The sequence below is a fragment of the Chinchilla lanigera genome, unplaced genomic scaffold, assembly GCF_000276665.1.
Source record: "Chinchilla lanigera isolate Chin_1 unplaced genomic scaffold, ChiLan1.0 scaffold00062, whole genome shotgun sequence".
Lineage (NCBI taxonomy): Eukaryota > Metazoa > Chordata > Mammalia > Rodentia > Chinchillidae > Chinchilla > Chinchilla lanigera.
In genome coordinates this window covers 6,189,181-6,200,228 of record NW_004955463.1, presented here as the reverse complement: position 1 = coordinate 6,200,228, position 11,048 = coordinate 6,189,181, and the positions used below count along the sequence as shown (strand labels likewise).

Genomic DNA, 11,048 nt, shown 5'->3' with positions numbered 1-11,048 from the left:
GCACAGTGGCCAATTAAAGGTAGTGGACGTCAGAGAGAAGCTCTTCCCATGGGATGTGATAGGAGGCTCTTTGTTAATGCAAGCGCCATCTGACAGTTTCCCAACACAGACCAAGAGAGGTTCTATGAGGATGTGGATGAACGAGATGTTTTGCAACATGGGGTCCTTCTAGATAGTGCATGGTTGGGTATGGACGAGGACTTTAGGGGTTGGGTGAAAATGGGCAAATCGTGGCATTAAAAACTGAGCATAGATCACAGAAAACAACGTAGAAGGGGAGAGGGATGTTGCACAACCTTCACCAATTTGCTTGTGAATTTTTTGACTGCTCCATTCTGCTTCCTTTCAAAGGCAGGAGTCATGCAGTCCCACCCCTGCAAGCTCTCTGAAAAGCAAGGTCTTGGAGAAGATGTGATAAGCTAAGCCTGGTGCCAGTGCTATTCAGGGTAACACTGGCAGACCAAGTCCAGCTGGGAGTCCCTCTGTTTTAGAGTTGAGACACTGGTCCTCACACCTCCTATCTTGTCCTGGATCCCATTTTCCTGGACCTCATTACTTGACCCACAAATCTGACCCTCTGCCTTTGACTGCCCACTGTGGAAAGGTCTGAGAAGCCTCTGTTCTGTTTCACAAGACAGATGGACGTGGCCTTCCAGGAGACTGGTGGACAGCTGTCCCAACCACCTTCTCTGTGTACTGCCCACCACCTGACCTTGGCCTCTGGGAGCTGTGGTAGTGGTGAAGGAACAGGCAAGAGGAGCCTACAGTCCCAGCCATGGTCCTCCCCATGGTCTCTCCCCAGTTAAGTTCAGCTGCACAAACTGACTTCCTCATCTGCAAAACCAGGAAATAGGTTGCAAGATAAAAACAGGACAAGGCATGAGATAAGGGCCAATCTTAGACAAACAGGAAGTTTGCCGTATGGTTATTCAGTGGCATGCTTATTTGTTCTTCTCACCATGATCCTATCAGCGACTTCCTCATTGTGTGGCTGCATTGATCTTGCATAAGTACCCAAATCCCCCAAGTCCAGTGACTTCAGCTCCGCCTCTATGGTGTATCCCACTTCAGTGAAGGACCGTTGAAATGAAACATGGTTCTGTCGGGCCATCCCTTTGCTACAATCCTCCCAAAGACAGCTGTTCATCTTGCTGGTCATTGTTCCCTTTGTCCGCAGTGCTTCCTCGAGCGACACTGGACACTGGCCTGCAGTAGCAATCAAATCACTTGAATAAATTGAACAGAAACAGAGCATTAGCGTTGCTCCCCATAGCAAAAGCTCTGATGTCCCAGCCCTGGGATCCCAAATTCCTCCTTGCTGGCTGAAGACATCTCTATGTTCTCTTATGCATGTACCACATTCCAGGGACTATTTTAGAAGCTCTCTGGGCTCTGGCCCTTGAGCCATGCTCAGTGCCTCATTCTGGCTGTGGAAGTATAGGGGTTGCTCCCACTCCCTTGGCCATCCAGGCTGTGGGTGATGCCCCTACTGCCTGGTGTTGGCAAGCTTCTAGCTGCTTTTGTAGTTTCTTTATCAGATGCTGAGTAGGGAGCAATGCTCTCTCTTTACCTGAATCATACTCTAGTTCTGAACTATAAAGCTGAATGCCTTAGGAAGAGGTGCTGTTTCACTGAGGCTTCTTTCTTTTTTTTTTTTTTTTTTTTTTTTTTTTGTTTTTTTGGTTTTTCTGCGGTACCGGGAACCGAACTCACGACCTTGCGCATGCCAGGCAGGCGCTTTTGCCTCTGAGCTAAATCCCCAGCCCCAACTGAGGCTTCTTTCTTTTCATCTTTCTTCTCTTCCTCCCTTCCTTCTACTGAGCTAGTGGATCAGGGCTGTGAGCAGTTGACTTGATAATCACTTCCTTCTCAGGCCACAGCCAGTGCTAAGGACCAGACTTGGGATCACTGATTCTCTGTGTCTGCAGATGATGTGTTTTCCTCCCTTGCTCTAGAGGTTAAGGACAGCTTCCTAGATGTCACTGATTCTTCAGACCTGATAGAAATAAAACGATGGCGAACCTATCCTTGTGGACTGATGTCTCAGTCCTCACAGAAAGAAAACCATGAGTAGATTCTTCTGGTTTGGAGAGGTTTCTTGCCTCCTTTTGAAGATGAAGAATTCCCCCTTTCTGGATGAACAGAACCACTGCCAAGGCCAGGGTTGTGTTGCTATGCAATGTTTTCAATATTCCCTCTGCTTCTGTTCTGCAGCGAAGAGGGAAGGGTGTCTAGAAGGTTAAGTCAAGCAAGCACAGTGAGCCCTACCTTTAGTTAACTTTGTCAAATAGCAGAACATGTAGCAGTTGGGGTTTCCAAAAGCTGGAGGGCAGCTGGCCCCAAATCCCAGACTTAGATGCCAAAAGTATTCGGGGAACTTAGAAAAGGACATTCCAATCAGACCACATGGAAAACCAAGGATAGGAAGTTATAACTAAATGTAAGGGTTGGCAAGAAAGGTACAAAATTGTTCCAGTGTGTGGATTCCTTTAAGTCTGATTCTGTGTGTGTTGTCTTCATGTGTTCTTTAGTGGAACTATTAATTCTATACTTTCTAAGATCTTATCTTTAAATATCTTAATTTTGTTTGCGAAAGGATACTTGGACAGAAACATGTGATTATTCTCTCCTCCCAACTGTACCCAAGGTACTACGTAAGCCACAGGACACAGGCCAGGTACCATAGTTCACACGATGCTGACATATCCCAAGTGTGGATGAAATTCCCGAGAGAACATTAGCAGGTGCTAACAGACACAAACTATGTGACTCATCTTTAATTAACAGTATCAGTGTAATTTTATTTTGTGCTATCAGTGTGGTTTGTGAGCTGAAAATGATTTTGCCCTTCCATCTTGACCATATGTCTATCTTGACCATAATTAATAGCTGATGAGAACAAAATAAAGCAAAGGATAGCATTTATCAAATACTCTTTATATATCTGAAACTGTGTGAGTCACTTTCATGTCATAGCTCATTTAATTCTCTAAGAAGCTTGTGAAGTAGGCATTATCATCTCCATTTTGCAGGGGAGAAAATTTGGACTAAGAAAACATTAAGTTGTGACTCAAAATCACAGAGCAGGTAAGCGGTAGGGTTGGCCTCTGGGCAGAACAACGCCTACAAGTGAAGAAGAATTTTCAGCTTGTGTTCCCATCATAAGTTGCCCTTTGCCTGCCAGTCTCCAGTAGCTCTTTCTTAAATTAGCTTTTTACTATTTCTATGATTTGATAAGATGAACATTTGCCCTTCCAATTTAAAAGCTTATTGGGAATCTTGCGTGATACCACTACACCAGCAGCGCTGTTTAAAAGCTTATTGAATCAGGGTGGAGCCCAGGAATTTTCAAGATATTAAACTGTGTTTCCCCAAAGATTTAGTGTTCTGGAAAGAACTGTTTTCCCTTATTCTTTCAAAGTCCGTGTCTCATTGTTTCATTATGGTGACTTATTTAAATCACAGTTTTATAATACGTGAGATTTGTAGACTGACTACACAAGCAAATTTAAGTATTTTACATGTATATTCTCCTGTGCAAGGAAAACGTGGTATTTTAGGATTGACAGAGCATTTAAACAAAAAGCTGAGTACTTTTGATTAAAAAAAAAAAAGTTAAGCCACCAAAAATATGCATATGATACAGGAAGTGTATTGGCTATAATGTCTTACATTTTACATAGTTATGCAGCCTTCTTGAATTTTGTTATTTTTAAAAATATCTATCATTTGCTTCTGTAATGGTTAATTTTATGTGTCAACGTGGCTATACTTTGTATGAAGCTTATAGTCAAACATCAGTCTAGATATTGCTGTGGAGGTATCTCTTAGATGTGATGAACTTTTAAACCCGTAGTCTTTGAGAAAGCAGATTTGTTTACATAATGTTGGTGGGCCTTACCCAATCAGGATGATCTTAATAAGAAAAAACCCTGAGCTACTGGAGGATGAAGGAATTCTGATTCATACTTCAGAGTCAAACTGCAGCATTAACTCTTCCCTGGGTCCTGAGCATGCCTGCTTCCCCTAAGCACTTCAGATTTGCCAGCCCTTATAGTTTTGTGAATAAGTTCCTTATAATAAATCTCTCTAGCCAGCCAGACAGACACACACATTCACACACATGCACATACACACACACATGTGCACATATATACAGAGCTGTATTTTTCTGAACTGTAACTAAAACAGCTATCAATAAAGTGAGACACGATTAAGGGAATATAAAGCCCACATCTCAATGGCTCAGGGCATAATATGTTGAGTCCTCTAGTCCACAGGTTATTGATAATGCTGAAAGCTATTTCCACACTGGTATTTGCCACAGCAAGTGAAAAATCAATTTTAACAAATTTGGAGTAGTGATTTTTTTGTGAAAAATGGATTTGCACCTCTCAAGAAGTATATTCTCTGAGGAGTTAGACATCATATTTAAGGGAAGATTTGTAGCAGCTTTCTTCTCTATGATGATAACATTCTGATTAGAACTACTTTATCAAAACAAGACTTCCAATGATTAACTAAAACACACAGCTCTCAATCACAGGGTACTGGATTTTCAAATGAAATCCCCCTTCCATATTGGAGGGATTATGTACATATGTATGTGGAGCCTCAGCAATAAACCTATTGAGTACATTAACTCTTAAATAGTCCTTCAACTAGAAAGAGACGAGCAAATAGTGAAGGAACATCTGTCTTCAGCTGTGTGGGCTCTAGGACGGCGATTCCAGGAGGAATCCTTTTGACAAGTCACTTAGAGTAGAAAATCAAGAGGAGGGAAACATATCACCAGGGCCCCAAACATATCACCAGGCTCCCACCCTAGCGATTGGACCCCATGTGGTCTAATGGCTTCCACTAGCACAGAGCAATCACATCCTTTAAAATCAGGATGACTTTTGAGTCCATGTCACCAACTTGGAGGGTAAACAGTGGCAATCTAAAATAGCATCTCCAAGCCCAAGTCTCACAGATCAACAAGAGACCAATCTTATCCCACCCACCCTTCTAAAGGCAAAGCCTAGAAGTCTTATGCTGTGTACCATGTTGAAAGACTAACCTGAGCTACTTTTACTTCCTTGTTGGTGCCAGGGATTCCATCTCACCTCTGAAGGTACTGATGCCTTGACCTGGAAGAGACCTGGCTTGTTCTGTTCTCTGTCCCTGCAGCCATCTTGAACAGTCTCCGTGCTGTGGACAAGTAATGTCCCATGCAATGCTGAGCCACAGGGAAGACTTGGAAGGGGTGGATTCCCAGGGTTACAACTCTTGGGGCTGCAGCTCCAGGCTGTCACTCAGCCAGTTCCTATTGGGTGCAACTTTATTCTAATGATAGTTAATGTGCTGGGTACAGAGTCAGGTATGAAAGGGTCTTAAAGAACAGAATCATCATTCTCACTCACTGCTTAGCTCTTAATATTCCCAGATCCTGTCTCCTCCTCAACATGATGAGTTTTTTTTTTTTTTTAACAACTATTGATCTATAACCAAAAACCAGAAAATCTTGGTGATTTACCATACCGACATCTATCTATTGATCATAAATCTATAGATGCTCTGTGGTTTGTCTGATCTAGGCTTGGATGCCTCACATAGCTTTCCTCCTGTGGGAGTCATTAAATCACCCAGGGCAAATCTGCAGATGTGCAAGTGGGTGGGCACCTACTTGTCTCCGTTAACATTGCATTGGCATTGCCAGTCACACGGTCACCCCAGCAGCAATGGCAAAAAGAAGTATGTCACTCTTGCAGTGGTAAGGTATGCTGAAAATCTTTCCACAACAAAATTCAAACTGGCATGCTGTCTAAATGGTGTCACACCATTTTTTCCTAATTTTTATCTTGGTGAAAGTTACCTCCCTATTTCTTAGAGTCTTAGTAATTTAGAATCTTAAAAGATAGTGTTTGGAATCTTAGGCTCTTTTCTCCCAGGAATCTTCTCTGCTTCTAAGAAAAACTATCTAACTGCTCCTCAGCAAATTCTAAAGGCCATGTGGCAGCATCCCTATGGGTTACAAGCTGTGAATCACCAATCGGCTACCAAGATGAAGCCCACGCCTGATGCAAGTAAAATGTAGTAAGAGGATGCAGCACAAAAGAGGCATTACCATGATGAATCTGAGCTCTTTATTTGAACAAAGCCAAGATATCCATGGTTACTCTGCCATTTTGCAGTTCACTTGCCCAAAGTGTCATTGTTTGTATGCCCATTGATGAATATGGGGTCGATTAATTATGAAGAATAAAAATTACGACAACCTAAACATGTTCATCTGAATATTTGCCAGCCGTATTTGATGAGTTGATTCATATAAAAGATTATCTTTAAATTGCATAATATCATTATTTAATTATCTGTGATCAAGTTAGAAATTAGTGAGTACACATTTATTCTCGGTGGTTGCCAAGCATCTATCATTGGTTTAATTTGAATTTGGAAAGAGTGAGCAGAGTCAGACATTAGTTAGATGCATGACTATAACTCATTTGTTTTAGTTAATTTAGAAGGCTGGTATTTTGCTAGTAAATAATTATACCATTTTCACATGCCTTTTCCCCCTTGGGGAATTTGATAAGTAAATTGTAACATCATCAGCCAGTAGGCTAATCATGTATGATACAGTACCAGTTCCAACCCCTTATAATTTGGAGTGATTGATTTCCCCTTATAGCTGTGAATGTTTTACTAAGATTGCAGAATGAGGTGGAGAGTAGGGGTAGTAGTACTTGATTTCTTCCTTAACTGCTAAATTAAGTTTTAACAAATACTCAGAGTTTTTCTTGGGCTCTCACCCTGAAGGAGGGTGGCACATGACATAGTGGTAAAAATCTGAGCCCTGTTGTCAGAAACTGAGATGTCTGTCCTTCCAACATCAATTCTTACTTCTGTGCTTGAAGTAAGTCACACAATCTAGCCAGTCCTCAGTGTTGCCTCTATAACGTGTCTGAGAGTATTTCAGTCAAGGTAAATATGACACAAGTATTTATTTTTGTCTTTCTGAATATTGTTAACACCCACAGGAAGTTTTCCTTCAGTTATAGTTTTCAAAGGAATAAATGCATTTAACTTTTTTGTATTTGGTGGTAATGTTAAAATGAAAAACAGCATATTGATGCTAAGTTATTAATGTCAAAATTTTTTCCCATTTTCCACATTCCCTGCTGTTTTATGTTCGATATATTTTGACTATGGTTGGTGCTTACTTTAGTTTTGGATTACACAGCTTAGTTGCTTTGATAATATGAACATAAACAATTTCACATCTTAATGGAAGAGTGCCGTGAGTCAGCACTGCCTTCCTATTTTCCACTGTGGCTTCTCCAGCTCCCAAAATGGGTGGCCAAGGGAGAGGATCAAGTTCCCAGATCAGCTTTCACTCAGCTACTTGAGGAGGGGTGGCACCTCTGGCTCATTTGGCCAGAATAAAGCTCTGGTGCTGACAGCTGACCTCCCATGTGGTCGGATGGTTGTACTTTCCATTCTCCTACAATGCTTTTCAGAAACGGACCCTTTCCTGGGCCCTGGTTTCCAAACCAAAGCCTTTGATTAAGCTTTTGCTTTGGTCTGAGTCCTAAATTCAAAGTTCCTCCTGGTGCCCTTTCTGGGGAAATGAAACTCTATATCCAGGCTGGTTTGGGTCACTTATGAATCTGTCTGCAAGGTATTGTGTGTGTACTCTTCCACATGTTTAACGCTGTCATGATGTTAAGAGGCAGCCCTAGGTTTTCTCTTAGGTGGAAAATGTGTGTGTTTAGAAAAATTCCTTTTGACAAATCACTTAGAGTAGAAAATCAAGGGTGGGAAACATATCACCAGGGCCCCAAGACACAAAACAGGGTAGGAAAGCCTACATATAGAGGAAACTGGTGCAGCAGGAGGTAGAACAGAGAACAGAGACAAACAGTGTCACTGGCAAAAAGAAGTGCACATTGATCAGAAGCCCTGCAGGCAGCTTATTTGTGTTCTTTATTGTACAGTGTGTGAGGTACCCTCAAGTAAGCCAACATGATTACATGAATAACTGCTTTGCGTGTGAGTTCATTTTTCTTAAAAAAATCAAGGAAATGCTGAGCTGTACAAACAGAGGTAACGGTACATGTGTCCTTTAAGAGAAAACACACAGGCTTCCTTTAAATGAACCACTTAAACTGGGTAATAGAAGAAAGTGTAACAAAAAGAATAGTTTCAAAAAGGTGGACAGTGATAGGGGAAACCGACATAGGAAGGTGACGTATCCTGGAGCCGGCAACATCAGAAAGCTGGGAAGGGAAAGGAGCAGTTCCTAAAACCCCAGGACTTGAGCTGAAACTGAAGGTTGGTAACCACTAGAGCAGTGGTGCCATAATGGGCTGTTTGTATTGCTGAAAGCTCTGAAAGGTTCACCACCGCTGGAGTCAAGGGTCCTGAGGGTGGAATGGGGAAAACTGCCTGATCTCACCCTTCTCTCCCCCTCTGATCTACTGCTAGTCCTTCCTGCTGGCCAAACCCAACCGGATGGAAGTCAAAAGACCAGGGGTCCCGCAGAGGTAGCACACACGTGTCAACATGGCAGCAACTCAGAACACGCACCAATGTGGAGAAGGATGGGACACATTCCGGGAGTGCCAGTAGAAATATCCGTATGCCATGGAAACTAGGGCCTGAGGTAGGGGTGGCCGGGGAACTTAACCCTTCTAAGAATTTCCTAAAACATTTGGAATGGCTTTCATGTTCTGCAGAACAAGGTCCAAACTAATTTTATTTCATTCTTATGGGTTTAGCGAGCTCCAGGCAAGCCTGAGTTATGAGTGCTACAATCTCAATTTCCCATCTATTGGAACCAGTTGCAGCTGACAGTTCTAGCTGTGGCCGAGTTTTCTTTAGCCCATGGTACCATGGCACGCTGGGCCCATATCATCATCTGGGTTAAACTCCAGTCCTGATTGATAGTTAAATGTTTTTCTACTTAGCATCCTATTCTCATGGCTAGTCTCTGCATCTTATCATAAATGAGCAGACAAATGTTCCCAACAAACCTAAAACAGGACCTTCTGGATTCCTCATAAACATGCGGCATTCTTACCTTCTAATGTAGCGTAGAGATCCATCCATCATTCACTTGGACATTTTAGGATTTTTTCCAGTGCTGTGGCTTGTATTTGTATACTGAATAAATATGACCACACCTGTTCTATCCATCTAAATGAGAGATACAGGTAGAACATCTGTCTGACGTTAACCTTCAGAGGCCTGCAGACCTTTCTAGGTGAGGGCATATTTTAAAGTTGACTTTGTTGATTTCAAAGTTTCCATTTAAAAGAACCCAAATGTTCTCATTGCATTGCTGATTTGCTTGGTAGGATACCTAAGAGATGATCTTCTCTTTTTCATGAGAAATCTGTTGTTTTGAATGGGAATTTAATTGTCATCCCAAATTTGTTCAGTGGGGTTAATTATTGAAGCTGCGTAATTCCCTCTGCCCACAAAGACCCTGTCCTAATCTTTTCTGCTTTTGTCTGAGCAAACAGAACCCTGTTTAATTCACCTTGGCATTGCTGAGCAGAACCACAGTGGTATTTTGCTTGAAGCTGTCTGTTCTGGCATCAGCTTGCATAAGCGAAAACCTTGTATTTCAAAGACAGTACAAAGGCAAATGGCAGGCACCTGCTCCCAGTGGGGGCACCGGGAAAGGCACTGGCCCACAGCTTTTGCTCTTGAGTATGAAAAAGCCTGGCTCTTCTACTTACTACCTGGGTGACAGGAAGGCAGCCTAAAATGGAGCAACTAGGATCTAGACTGCAGATTTGCTGTGGGGCCTAACATATACGTACATGGTACACTGTAAGTGGCTATTAAGTGCTGGCTGCATAACAGTTTTTGTATATTATTCCATAAATATATGGTGCACTTTGGCATTTTTGCTCTATGGCATCTGCAGACAGGAGGACAGGATTAGGACAAAATGGGGTAGCTTTTTAACCCTGACTTTGCAACACAGTTGTCACAGTTGCAGTACATATTTATGTGGATTCCACGGCTGTGTTAGACATTCAGAAACAAAGATGGTGAAGGAATAGGTGCTGCCCTCAGGGAGCTTACTTTCTACTTGGGGAGGCAGGTGAGTGGCATGGCATGCTCCATGCAGATGTGCAGTGTGCCTGCTGCAATGATGGGGGTGGGTGAGGACCTACAAGACCACATGGAAGGGAGCACCTAACAGCCTTGGAGGACCCTTGAAAGCTTGTCACAGCGGGTTATAATGAATTTGAGTGCAGAATGAGTGGACATTAGCCAGGTGGAGGGATGAGTATGCTGCAGGAATGTAGTCCAGGCAAAAGGACCAGCATAAACGGTAGCCAGAAAGGAGAGAAGAGCAGATTCCAGAAGTCACAAGGGAGTTGGAACAATGGGAGCGCAGTGTGTGGGTGAGAGTGGCAAAAAAGGAAAGTGACCTTGTCCACCATGTACAGTGTCCTGAGTTCCCACTCAAAGTAACTTGATGGAACTGTGACACCTGGACTCCAGTCTTGGTTTTGCGAGGTAAGTTTAGGGAGCTGCCTTTCCCCCTCTGGGCCTTTGCTTTGTCACCTGTGATGGGAAGCTGTTGAAACATGATTTCCAGTGCTTTTTCTCTTTACTTCATGGTGCCCTGATTCTGTCCTCACTCTTCTTCTAGGAAGTGCGTGTAAACCCTCATGATGCACCATCTGCTGGATCAGCAAGATTATGCTACAACCAGTCATATCCAACCACATGCTGGAACTTTGGTATGATTTCTGGGTTTGTAGTAGATTTATTTTAGCGTTTTCAACTTTAAATTCCTTGTTAATGCAAATGTAAAAATACTTCTTAAAGACTTATGAAATGGGTGTGTTTTCCATCTTCATCCTTCAGGAGGCTGACATGACCGGCCATTCCAGCCATAGAAATGAACTTGGCAGTGCCCTGTCATTCATTCCTACAAGTGCACCAGACATTCCTCGTGTCTGCTGTGCATTTTCTTTCTTTCTTTCTTTCTTTCTTTCTTTCTTTCTTTCTTTCTTTCTTTCTTTCTTTCTTTCTTTCTT

At 42.5% G+C, this 11,048-nt stretch overlaps 1 long non-coding RNA gene across 1 annotated transcript in view; it reads right to left on the bottom strand.

Moving 5' to 3' along the window:
• Nucleotides 1-896: 896 nt before the first annotated feature.
• Nucleotides 897-11,048, bottom strand: part of LOC102023012 — a 40,403-nt gene continuing 30,251 nt past the window's right edge. The window contains exon 4 of the long non-coding RNA XR_263154.2: nt 897-1,226. This is a non-coding gene — a long non-coding RNA (uncharacterized LOC102023012). The remainder of the gene's footprint in view (nt 1,227-11,048) is intronic.